The sequence below is a fragment of the Lissotriton helveticus genome, chromosome 8 (genome assembly GCF_964261635.1).
Source record: "Lissotriton helveticus chromosome 8, aLisHel1.1, whole genome shotgun sequence".
Taxonomy (NCBI): Eukaryota; Metazoa; Chordata; class Amphibia; order Caudata; family Salamandridae; genus Lissotriton; species Lissotriton helveticus.
Window position 1 is genome coordinate 582,691,032 of NC_136069.1, and position 12,433 is coordinate 582,703,464.

Below are 12,433 nucleotides of genomic sequence, written 5' to 3' on the forward strand. Positions count from 1 at the left end.
GGCTTTCAGGATATGACAGATGCATTACTGACACCATCACTAGTGAAAGCAGGAGTGAAAAAGAGTGATAACAAAAGTGTTGACTGGCAATAAATTCCACAAGAAACTGCAGCAGAGCTGACACAATCATTAATTCTTCCACGCTGTGGGCGAGAGAAGCTTATAATTCTATTGCTTGAAGTATCTTTTCTTCATGTATGGAAACTGTTGTAAGGTGAAAGGTACATAGGACCAGAGGTAGCCAAGTATTTCAATGTAGAGGTTTATTAGTCAAGTTCCAAGATAGTAGTTACAGGTTCCAAGCTAATTCAAGAGCTAGTTCTAAGCTGGAACAGAGCCCCACCAGGAGCTGCATCTTCGCTGCTCAGCCCACTCTCACCAACTGTCATTCTTCCAATCTACCAGGCTTACAAACATTCCACGCAATCATCAATCATTCCAAGGTTCCATACACTCACACATACACACTGGCTGAGTAGCATAAATGTAATTACTACATATCCTCTCTCTTTATGGAAACAATCAACAAAGATTGGTTACAACTCTATGCGAGAGCAACCTAAGACTATAAACAAAATGATATAACATTGCAATTAAATCAATGTAACTATGGAGAAGAATAAAAGTGGAAAGAATTGTGGAGCAGGATAAGATAAGTACATTTTGCAGAAGAACAAACAAAGAAGTAAAAAGTACAGATTACTAGTAAGGAAAGGGTGCAATAGAAAGTACAGATTACTAGCAAGGAAAGGGTGCAAACATAAAGATAAAAAACGTTCCGTAAAATTGTAGGTTTCCTCACCTTCAATAGATGAACGCAGGTTTCTCACCTTCATTAGGTTACTTCCCAAAATATACAGGATTTGATCCCATCCTCGTCGCCAAAATGTTGTAAGGTGAAAGGTACATAGGACCAGAGGTAGCCAAGTATTTCAATGTAGAGGTTTATTAGTCAAGTTCCAAGATAGTAGTTACAGGTTCCAAGCTAATTCAAGAGCTAGTTCAAAGCTGGAACAGAGCCCCACCAGGAGCTGCATCTTCGCTGCTCAGCCCACTCTCACCAACTGTCATTCTTCCAATCTACCAGGCTTACAAACATTCCACGCAATCATCAATCATTTCAAGGTTCCATACACTCACACATACACACTGGCTGAGTAGCATAAATGTAATTACTACAGAAACCTTGAACTGTAGCTGTCTTCTGTGAGACAAGGAATATTTTGCTGTTGTCATGCTGCACTGTTCTCAGAAGCGGAAGGTTGCAACACTGCTACATTATTGTTGCCTGTTCTGTGAGTCAGGGTCTCTTTCACCTCCGAGGCTCAAGTTTTGTACCTGTTCTGCTGTACCACACTAATGGTAAAAGGCTCGATAAAAATGCGGATAACTTAACGTCACTGATGCTCAAATCGTGGACGTTTTATGAGGGAGAGAAGCTTGACTTCTGCTGACGAGCCCCATGTGTTTCTGAGAGGGGGGGAACATTGATTTGAAATACTACTGCTGCAATAGTTTATCTTGTTTTAAGGTGAATAAAGATTGCACTACTGTTGTTTGATGTGTACCTGCACTATGTTTACCTTCCTGGGGAGGAGATTCTTACAATGCTGCTACCTGTGTTGATCTGCATCTGTGTGCAAGACAGAACATTTCACAGCTGCCCCACCTGCTGCTACCACCCACCCTGTACCTTTTTGTGTAAGGGAGACGTACAAGGTTGCTGTTAATGCCAAACCTTCATTATGTGTTATGGAAACTTGGCATCACTCTTTGTAATACATTTAAGCTTAAACAATCGGTTGTTTTAAAGCACGATGTGCGAGAAACAGGAATTTTCACAAAATAAGAGAAGGTTGCTTACCTTTCAATTTGCATATCAAACAAGCAGTCACAGTTTTCAAAAGGACTACTAGACATCTTACATTTTTAAAACGTAGCTGCGAAGTGGGGGTATATCATACTGATACTTTCAGCACTTCCTGTAATTTTTAGCCAGCTTCCATTTGCAAGCCGGTAAATTTGAGGTTACAATGGCAGCTGTAAAATCCAACTATAAGCTCCACACTGCAGCGTGATATGTGCTTAAAAGCTAAGACTGGGCGAGATACGACAAGAGGACACTTTGATGCAAATAAAAATAAGGCAGTTTCTGATTTCCTGACTTTAACTTCCAATTGTAATTCATAGACGTTATTTATGTGAAAAACTCCTAATTTAGGGGCTCAATAGGATAGCGGTTTTTCCGCATCCTCCGGGCCGGCGGAAGCCACCGCCGGCCCGGAGGATGCGGAAAAACTGCAGCGGACCCACCAAAGACCCACCGCCACATTAGGATGGCTGGTGGGTCCTGGTTTCTGTCCGCAGCTTTTCCGCCGCGGTTGGCTTACAACCGCGGCGGAAAAGCACTAATGTGATGACGGTGTCTATCAGACACCGTCAGCCATATTAGGATGCCCAGAAAGAAATGCTTTTCCACGGCGGATTTTCCGCCGTGGAAAAGCATACGGAGCTTCACTGTGGGGGCCCGTTGCGGGCCCCCTGGGTGAAGGGGGGGTGGGGGGTGCACATGGGGGGTACCTATGGTACCCCCCTGCATTTGTATGCAGTAATCGGCAGGCACCGCGCGGTGCCTGCCGCTTGCTGCATACAAGTGCAATGTATGCATTTTTAACATTGCGGCGGGTGCAGCTTGAAGCTGCACCCGCCGCAATGTTAAAGATTGAGGATGTGACCGCCAGGCTGGCGGTCACATCCTAATTGCACTGGAGGGACTGCCGCAGCCCCTGCGGACTGTCCCTCCTCCTCTAGGGTGGCGGACGGACGCAAGTCCGTCCGCCATCCTAATGAGCCCCTAAATACCCTCACACATTGTGTTCTCTCACGTAGTACTAGCTAGCTCCCTGAAGGATCTTATTCTGAATTAGACTGTAATTCCAATATGGCTAAAAATATCCACCTAAATTGATATTACTATTGTTTTCTGACTGACATAGCCGCAGAAGCAATTCAGTAAATGTGCATGCATGCAGTAATACCACAACTTTGTTTCCCAAGGACACATCTTGTGGGTCAAACTCAGTGGAATTGTCTCATATAAAAAGGCCCAGAATATGGGAATACTTGTCAAAATAATTTTTGTAATTCAAAAATTCATGGCAATTCCACACACTATTCTGCATCTTAAAATACCTGATCCTTGTAATACTGGTAATTCTTCCTGTAAAATTATCACATCAGTATTACTAATCAACTGGACGATTACAAAGAACCCATCATGGCTCCTGCTTCAGCAAGTCATTTACAGGCTTTGCTGGGTAATTAATAAAGTGAAAATTGTCCTTTAATACCGAGTTCTGGTACAGCACCCTCAGAGAGCAATTGCACCTCTCAAGTTTCACTGGAACCTTTTGTTACAATCTCTGGTACTGCACTGTAGAAGAGCCTTGCACCAGGAAATTCTGGTATCACCCTGTGGTACTTCACTCAACCAAAATAATTAGATGTTTCTCGTTTTACAGACAACCATAGCAATGATCACTGGTAAAATCACATTAGAATATGATTTCATTTGTTTAATGTTCCAGGGACCTCTAACATTGCCTGCAAAGCAGAAGTGAAACCCTTAAAACATTATTGAATTGATCTAAAGTAAAGTCCACATTTGTAAAGCGCACAATCACCCGTAAGGGTCTCTAGGCGCTGGGGGGCCGTCGGGAAGATTAAGCGAGCTATTGCCCAGAGTCACATGGTGCTGGGCTAACCTGCCGCCAGAGCCGGGGATCGAACCGTGGTCCCCAGATTCCAGCGTCAGTCGCCCTGGCCGCGGCGCCACACCTCTTCCTCTAGATAGATAATGCCAACATGCTATTTTCATCTAACCCACATTATCTCTATTTGCCTTTGAGTACTCCTCTCCTCACAACAGTCGCAGTGTACGCTGATAAAGTAGTTTGCGCGTATACAGAACCTAGAGCCTGGAAGTAGTTCTAACAGAGCACCCACAAGGGGTTATTTCCTGTCCACTAAGCACTGCAAAGGAAGCGCTCTGCAAGTAGACTCCTCCTACACCCAACGCACCAATAGAATATCTACAGTCTGTGGAGAGGAACTACTCATATGAGATGTTCTAAGATGAGAATGATGTTGTCAACAAGCAATAGTCATAAGAGGCTGAGAAAAAGCAACCAATGGTCGAAAGGGGACTAACTCAAGCCCCTAACGCTGTATTTTACGTGTTCATGACTTGAACTCTGGCAACAGATAAAGCTGTTGGTAGTTAGAAACACACAAGTAAAGCTGATAGATACCTTGTGCACCTCGTACGATGAGACATGCTTCCCATCCCATTATTTAAGCTATTTCGAAGTTTCCATAATGGATGAAATATTGAACGTGTTATAGATATAGGGGTTTATTTACAAGAGGACTGTGCATCATTTTTTTTATGCTCCGGTAGCACAGGCTATTTCAATCATAGCCCCCCTCCTTGGCTTTTCGTGATCTCATAGATATGGAGTGAGGCAAGGCAGTGCTTATGTGCCATACTTTGCATCAAGGAGGCCTTCCATGGGCTTTCTGGTGGGGATTACCACACAACACCCATGGATTTGACACTGCCCTAGATTTAACAAATCGTATAAACCTGGGGCAGCACCAAAACCCCACACTTTCCCAGAGCAGTAGAAGAAAGTAGAAATATTTTCATTTCTCTTCAGTGTTTCCTTTTTCCATGTGTGATACATTCTGCAGCACACATTGAACAAGGAAATGCCTCTCTGTATTGTTTTTGTGCAGGTAGGTGCTCCTTCATGCAGTAAAACAGTCCTGCTTCCAACTGAGGCACCCTTTCCCCATGGTACAAGGGTACTTATGTTGCCGCTAGGCAGCAAATTGTGAACCAGCTCAAGGAGAAAGGACAGGCATTCACCGTATTTCATAAATACAGCGCAATCTTGCCATTTCACATTGGCATAGGGCAGCACAGCAAGACTTGCAGCCTTGCTCTTATGCCAATTCCTCGTAAATGAGGCCCGCAATGTATTGCAGCATAGACCAGGCAATATAAAATAAGCCAGTTCATAAGCCCTGAAAACCATACTTGCAAAGAGATTTGGACTTCTCCTGTGCAATACAAATTGTTGCAGTTGTGACGAGTTTATGATGTTTCAGAATTATATTCACGAGGTTTGTTGGTTCAACTGAAAACCAAGTAACACTTGCTTGTTCTGAAAAAATGAGGCTCCCCATGGGATCTGAGAATGATTATTCGCGAATAACAGCTGATGAATAAACTTAATATCTTTCAGATTGGTAGCCTCTTGAGATCCTATGCCTGTCATTTTTTAAATCATAATTTGTATGCAGATTAGATCATTCTCTCTGGCTATTACAAAATCCATATTATCCTACATTTCCATGGATGAGTTAAAACAGGGCATTTCAACATTGCAGATTAATTTGACCTTATTAATAATGAAATCCACAAGAACAGTCTAATAATTCTTCTAAAATTAGCTTACTTTACCTCTCACATAACATGTATATTGTAGAGTAACATCCCATTTGTTGATATGAGCCCTGCGATCAGTTTTTTGGGAAAGGATTTACTCATAAAAGATTGATGTGTGCACAACTCCAACAGACATATGTTAAAGAACAGAAAGAACGTAATATGGCATTGCAATCATGGATTAAATGGCAGAAAAGATGACCCTGTGCTGTAAAAGAACTGACCCAGTGGTTAAGGCTGTGGGGGCCAGATTTTTCTTGCAGGTAACATGGACAGTAAAGTATAATTTTTGTCAGGAATTGGCACAGTACTAATTGTAAGCTGGTAACAAAACAAAAATCCCCTACTTGATGGATATCCCGTCCACTGTATAATATATTATATCCAAGGGCACTTGTACTGTGGTGGGTGGGTTATCCATCACATTTGTGATGAAGTAACCCACCTGCCAAGCTCTAAATCCGGCCCATTGAAAAGTGTATGCCACTAATATCTTGCACTAGAGTTGACAGCGCATATATTCTGTTCTATTCTAGGCCTTTGTAGAGTGCATGGATACCCAGAAGGCCTCTGAGCACTGAAACAGCAGAATATATCAAATCCATCAGTGTTCATTCAAACAGCCACGACTTCAACATCTTCATGAACATAGATTCATTTATGTTTTTGAATATCTTAATAGATGCAGAATTCCAGAGTTTTGGGCCTGATAGACAAAAGATCGGCCTCCACTTCTGGCCTTCTGGACTTTTGGAATTACCATACTAAAAAGAGTTATGGGTCTCAATGTCCTCATGGGAATGTAGGTCTGCACCAAAGGTCATATCATTTGAGGGCCCTTTTTTGTAGTACACTTGATGGACTATACAAAGAATCTTTATTAAATGGGCAGCTAGTGCAATGAGAGCAGTTGACTGGTGACTGAGTGATGCTTTGAGATCTTCAACAGCAGCCAGGTAGCATTTTGCACTACTTGTGGTCTTTTTTTCAACATCTAGTGGACAACTAAGGTAATTGGAGTTCTCATAGTCAATGGCAATACGATTGAACCCTGGACTACAGACCTCTGGAAAGAAATAGGGAGGAGGATGCTGGACGGTGGATTATTAGTAGGGGTAAGTATGCACTTACCATTAGCAATAAAGCCACCAATGCAATATAGGTCCAGTCAAGGTCTCAGTATATTAGCCCCTGGCTGAACCCTTGGTAGATGGCTGCGAGCATGCAGCCTTAACCCAGGAGACAGGTATGTAAAGCATTTAAAAACACCAATACATTAAATAAGTAAGACACAACGTACAATAAAAATCCCACACCAATGTATAAAAGTAGGAAATATTTTTATCTTTACAATAACACCAAAATAACAAAATTCCAATATAGGGAACCAGAGATATACATTTTTAAAGATTAAACACTTTATAGTGCTCATAAACATATTGTGCCAACCTGGTTAATCGGCGGTGCTTGACTAGGACAAAGTGAAAGTTTGAAGCCAATCCCGAAGGAAGCCTGGTCAGACACACTAAATGGAATGCCCTGGTCAAAACTTTACCTTTGGACTTAGAAATGTTTCTGGAGGATTTTCTCTCAATGTTGTGCTATCCCCTCCATCATGCCGATTTCATTGCAACATCATCAGACTGCTTCTCCATGATGCCAGGGTCAAAACCTGGAAGTCTGGAGCTCCTTAGCTTTCAGCGGGATGAACCTGAAATCAGCCGCGGTTGGTAGTGGGATGACCTGCAGGGCGGTGACGTGGGGAGGGGGTGGGGCAGGGTGGGGGGTAGTAATGTATGGATTACGGAGTTTTACAGGTAAGTAAACATATAAATAAATAAAAAAAAATTGCTGAGCACACTGCATCGCATTTGGTGATGCAGTGCACGCAACTGAATTCTTTTTATTTATTTACATGTTTACTTACCTTTAAAACTCCACAATCCATACATTACCACCCCCTACCCTGCCTCTCCCCCCCCTCCCCACATCACCGCCCTGCAGGTCAATCCACTACTGACTGCTTCTGCCTGAAATACTGGCTGGGTCGTGGTTTAAGATGGCTAGCTTGAATCTCAATGTCAGTCGGTCCCCTTAAGGAGCTTTTTTCGAAGAGTTGCTCCACACATCTCCAAAGTTCTGGAACTTTTTCCTGAAGTTCCTCTTGAGGATTCAGGATGTCCAAAGCACTAATCCAAGGTTCTAGAAGCTCTTAGATTGTCCCTGGAAGTTTGTTACTACAATTACCACAATGCACCTGGCCAAATCTTTAACAGTCTACTCTAGGCTGGGGACTTCCTACAGGGAAGCTCTGTTAACCTATTGATTTCAGGGAGTTCACCCCTTACTCCAATTTGAAGAAAGGCAAGGTCCTCAGGGCTGTAGTTCCAAGTGTGCAAGAGGAGCAGACCTTCAGATTGCAGTCCTTTGTGGTACAGACCAGGGCAGTCCTTCTTCTTGTAGTTTCAGGCAGCACATCTGAGTTGCTATGCAGCTTCCCTATATTTATTCAATGATCTGGGGCAATAAGCATGAGGGGCACCCCTGCCCAGTGAGATGCAGGGTGCCACCAAAAACCATGTCAGCTTCCTCGATAATGAAGCATATTCTTGTCCCAGAAAGCACTGTACTTTAAAATTCAAGATGCAATATTCCTCTCCAAGAGAGTATGATCTGGCTATACCAACCTGCTGGTGTGGCTCATTCCCCCCTCCACTGCCTACAAATTCCATTCCTGAGCCTGCCATCTGGCTGGGGAATACAGGAAGAGGGGTAGGCCTGGCTGGCATTCCTTTCTGTCCTGCCCTCTTTGAAGCCCAGCTTGATTTACCTTGGCCCCGACCAGGCCTATTCTGTGCAGCTGCTGCACTTCCCCTCCAGATAACATCTGCTCTATGCAGACAACTTATCACCTTATCAAAGGAGCTTGGCTAACCCTTCTAAGGCTGACCAATACGAAGAAGCTGCTTGAAGGCTGGATTTTGGCTTTCAGAAAAGAATGTTTATAACTTATTTTCTGTACTAGTTATGAAAAATTCAACAATGGCACATTGTTGGATTGATCATTGTCAATCTTTTAAATTCTTGAATGACATGTTGAACCCCTTCCTAGCAATATGTATACTTAAATAAAATATTCCAACATAAACCTATGGAGCTAAGCATCTTCAGAAAGGAAAAACACTACTGGCAGTTTCTCCCTCACCAGGGCTTGTAAAAACATATTTTGTAAAGTCCATGCTTTTACAACCTCTGGGGCACCTAGGGGAGATGTTAGGGTTGACTTATATGTAGAAATAAGGTAGATTACCACTTTGGAAGTAACTCTAATTCCAAAGTCCAATTTTCATATAATTTACTTTAAAAGATACTCTGAAAAGCAGGGCTGCCTTTAAAAATGACATAAGGCAACACAATAGTGCACACTCCCAGTGCAATAAATCTATTGGCCCTCTAACCCCCTGCCCTATTATATACTAGGGCTTTTAGGTAGTTTGATCCCCCTTGCCCTATTATATACTTGGGAATTACATGGGCCAGGTAGTGCCAATTTTAGTTACACTTAATTATCATATTTCTTTTTTATCAGAGCACTGGCCCTGGGCCTGTTTAGCAGAACCCAGGGCACAGTCAGAGGGAGTTACCACCAGTATCAGTAAAACAAAAATGGAAATCTTTCTACACCCAAACGAAAGGTGATGGGCAACTAACCTGCACCCAATCCAATTTCTTTTCAACTTCAACCTCTTCCAGTGCATCACCTGCAGGTGTGATCGCAGTTGATCTGGCTCTGTCCGCATTTAGGATCTTGAGGGCATATTATCAAGGACGGTGTTGAAAATTATCGCCGGTATTGCGGCAGAAAACGGCCGCTAAAGCGGTAATAATGAGCTTGATAATATGCCCTTGAGAATTCCAATAGAAGTCCATGTTCTGGTGTGAACATGGGCTTCTATTGGAATTCTCTAGGGCATATTATCAAGCCCAATTATCGCCACTTTAGTGGCAGTTTTCTGCCGCTAAACCGGCGATAATTTTATTGCCGCTCCTGCTAATATACCCTTTTGTTTTTCCCCTGTGGGTGTTGAGGCCAAGTTGTGCTGATGTGGCTGCCACTTTGGTAGTCTCCTCTTTCATCTGTAGATGGGTATGGGAGAGTAGGTCGTCAAACTGCATCCAAGGTGTCCACTGCATCCCATTTCTTTTCCTTGCTGTAGATGTTTTCATGATTTAGTTTATGGGCAGCAGGAAGAAAAAAAGCTAGAGCAACCAACCCTTTCGGGACTCAGGCCTCCCTTTGAAGGTTTCTGTGAGTTGTCCACCATGGACTTTCTTGCATGTCATTCCCTCATAAGAGATTTTGATGTTTCTTACAAGTTTATCTGGCACACAGTAGTGGTGGAGGAATTTGAAATGGTCTTCCTGTCCACGCTGTTAAATGCCTTCTCATAGTTGATGAAGTTGACATAGAGAGGAAGGGAATTCCATTCCATCGACTGCTCAATGAGGATGTGCAGTGTTGGGATCTGGTCTGTGCAGGATCTATATTTGTGGAAGCCAGTGTGCTGGCCTCTAAACTGAACGTCTGTCTGCTCCTTCATTCCGTTCAGGATGACTCAGTCAGTCAGTCAGTCAATTATTCTTTATTCACAATGTTTCTTTGCATAAAAGGAGATACAAACATTAAATACACTCATTTACTAAAAATGTGTTCATTAACTAAAATAATATTGATAAGCCACATACAGTTCAGTTATAAAAGCATTAATGACCAGTGGGTACAAATTACAAAAATAGTTTATTTTACCTCCTCGTTAGAGTATTGAAACATTCAAAGTTAAGACAATGCCCCCTAGATCTGACACCACGCCCTTTGACCAATAGCAGCAAACATATGCAACAGTGGCTTGAACTTGCTAGCCAGTAAACTGCTTTCTTATGTCCGACAATATCTCATAAGTACATTGCCAAAACCAAGCAGACTAAAAGGCTAGCAAGTCATTGGAAATAGGTCAATGCTTGTTTATACTGATTTTCTTTGATGAGAATAAAATAAACAAAAAAAGAGTAAATTATAAGCTGATTGTTCTAATACACCATCAAATGAACCGCAGGACACACTTTCAAATGTGTGGGTGTTAGCTAGGAAGCCCATCATGAGTGTGATAAAATGTAGGCACAATCTAACCAGAATAAAACAATGCTGCAAATTGTGAACAAAGGTTAAAAGTTTTACTGTGGATGACCTATAATGAAGAGCTACACTACATTTATTTTTGTTAACCTCCCTTCTAATAGCAGCTGCATTTTCTAAGATGATATGCTTCAATTTAGTTTTAGAGAAGGTAACAAAACCTAACAGAGTCAAACAGTTCACACAGGCCATAGTAGATCTCACATATCTCAGCCAGGGTATCACTTTGGCATAATCCAGGTAAGGGCAATCCCTTAACCCCTTGCCTGCACGGAACGTTCCACGCTAGTGCGGAACGTTCTATTGCACGGGCGGGGCCACGACGTTAAACGGACGTGCGCAGCACTACCGAGGTAGTGCACGCGACGTCTGCTGAACATCGGCAGCAGCGATGGGGTTAATACTGCTTGTTTTAAGGTCAGCGTCTCACTCTTTCACATAGAATGCAACTTTAACAGGGGGGGCAATTTGATAGCATCATTATGAGAGAATCCTACCTCATTATGGCATGTAGAATTGGAACAACTTCGAGGCAAGGAATGTAGCCTTTTGACAAAGGCATCTTCTATGTGTTGTAGAGAATACATATTTAATATGCCCCACACTTAGCTTTTGAGGAATAAATATGTAACATTTCAGGAATGGGTTTATTCCCCACCTTCTTTAAACATTTAAAGATGTCTGCGACATCTCTTTCCAAATGCAGGGCTCTATTGTTCACCATATGCTTTCATGAAGAATTTCCATCAAATTAAATCCCAAGATATAGAAAAGTGTCAATCACCTCCACTTTAACCTGGCAAGATAATGACTATTTTGAACACTTTGCCTGGGGTTGATAAAAGAGATAAAAGAGTTATCTCTCTGTAGTTTCTGCTGTTACTCAGGTGACCATTCTTGGGGATCTTGAACTAATATCTCTCCTTCCAGTCTGTGGGCACATTTTCCTCTTCCTGCATTCTTCCAAACATGGGGTAGAGCATTCTTACAGATTTTTCAATGTCTGCCTTCAGTGCCTCTGTTGGAATGTTGTCAGGTCCTGCTGTCTTCCTATTTCTCAGATGTTTGATGGCTTGTCATAATTCTTCCTTGGTTGATATGGTGCAGACAATTGGCAACTCCTTGTCAGATGGCTTCATGTCTAGAGGCATCTGTGGCATGGGCTGGCTCAGCATTTCTTCAAAGTGATCTACTCATGTTCATTGTTGGCGTTCTTTACCCATGATAGCCTACCCAGTTTTGTCTTTAACAGGCCTTTCTGGCTTGCTATATCTGCTGTAGAATTTCCTTGTTATGTTGTAGAGATCTTTCACGTTTCCATGACTTTCTGCTTCCTGGACTTCTGTGGCAAGACCATTGATTAAGCTTTGTTTGTCTGCTCTTAAACTTTTCTTTGCTTCCTTATTGTTTTTTTGTGTATTCATCTTGAGTTTTAGCTTTTTCTGCTCTTGTTTGCTGGTGTTGAACGCAGCTTTCTTTGCCTTTCTTGCTTGAAATATGCAGAGTCTAAGTGGAGATTAATTCTTTATGCTGGTGTTTCTAGCAGGTTGATGTCACTGTTTCTTGATCTACTCCCACTGGTTTTCTACTGGATCGCTGTTGTTCTCTTGTTCTTGCAGGAATGGAAACTTGTTCATGAGGGTAACTGAGTATTCAGGGTGGTGTTATACCGCTGGCATTGGTTTGTTGGTTCCATCCCAGCCGCGGCCCGTGGAGGGAGTTACGGT

At 42.5% G+C, this 12,433-nt stretch overlaps 1 pseudogene; it reads right to left on the reverse strand.

The window, feature by feature from the left end:
* Positions 1–9,511: 9,511 nt before the first annotated feature.
* On the reverse strand, positions 9,512–12,130 carry LOC144773773 (uncharacterized; annotated as a pseudogene).
* Positions 12,131–12,433: the final 303 nt, after the last annotated feature.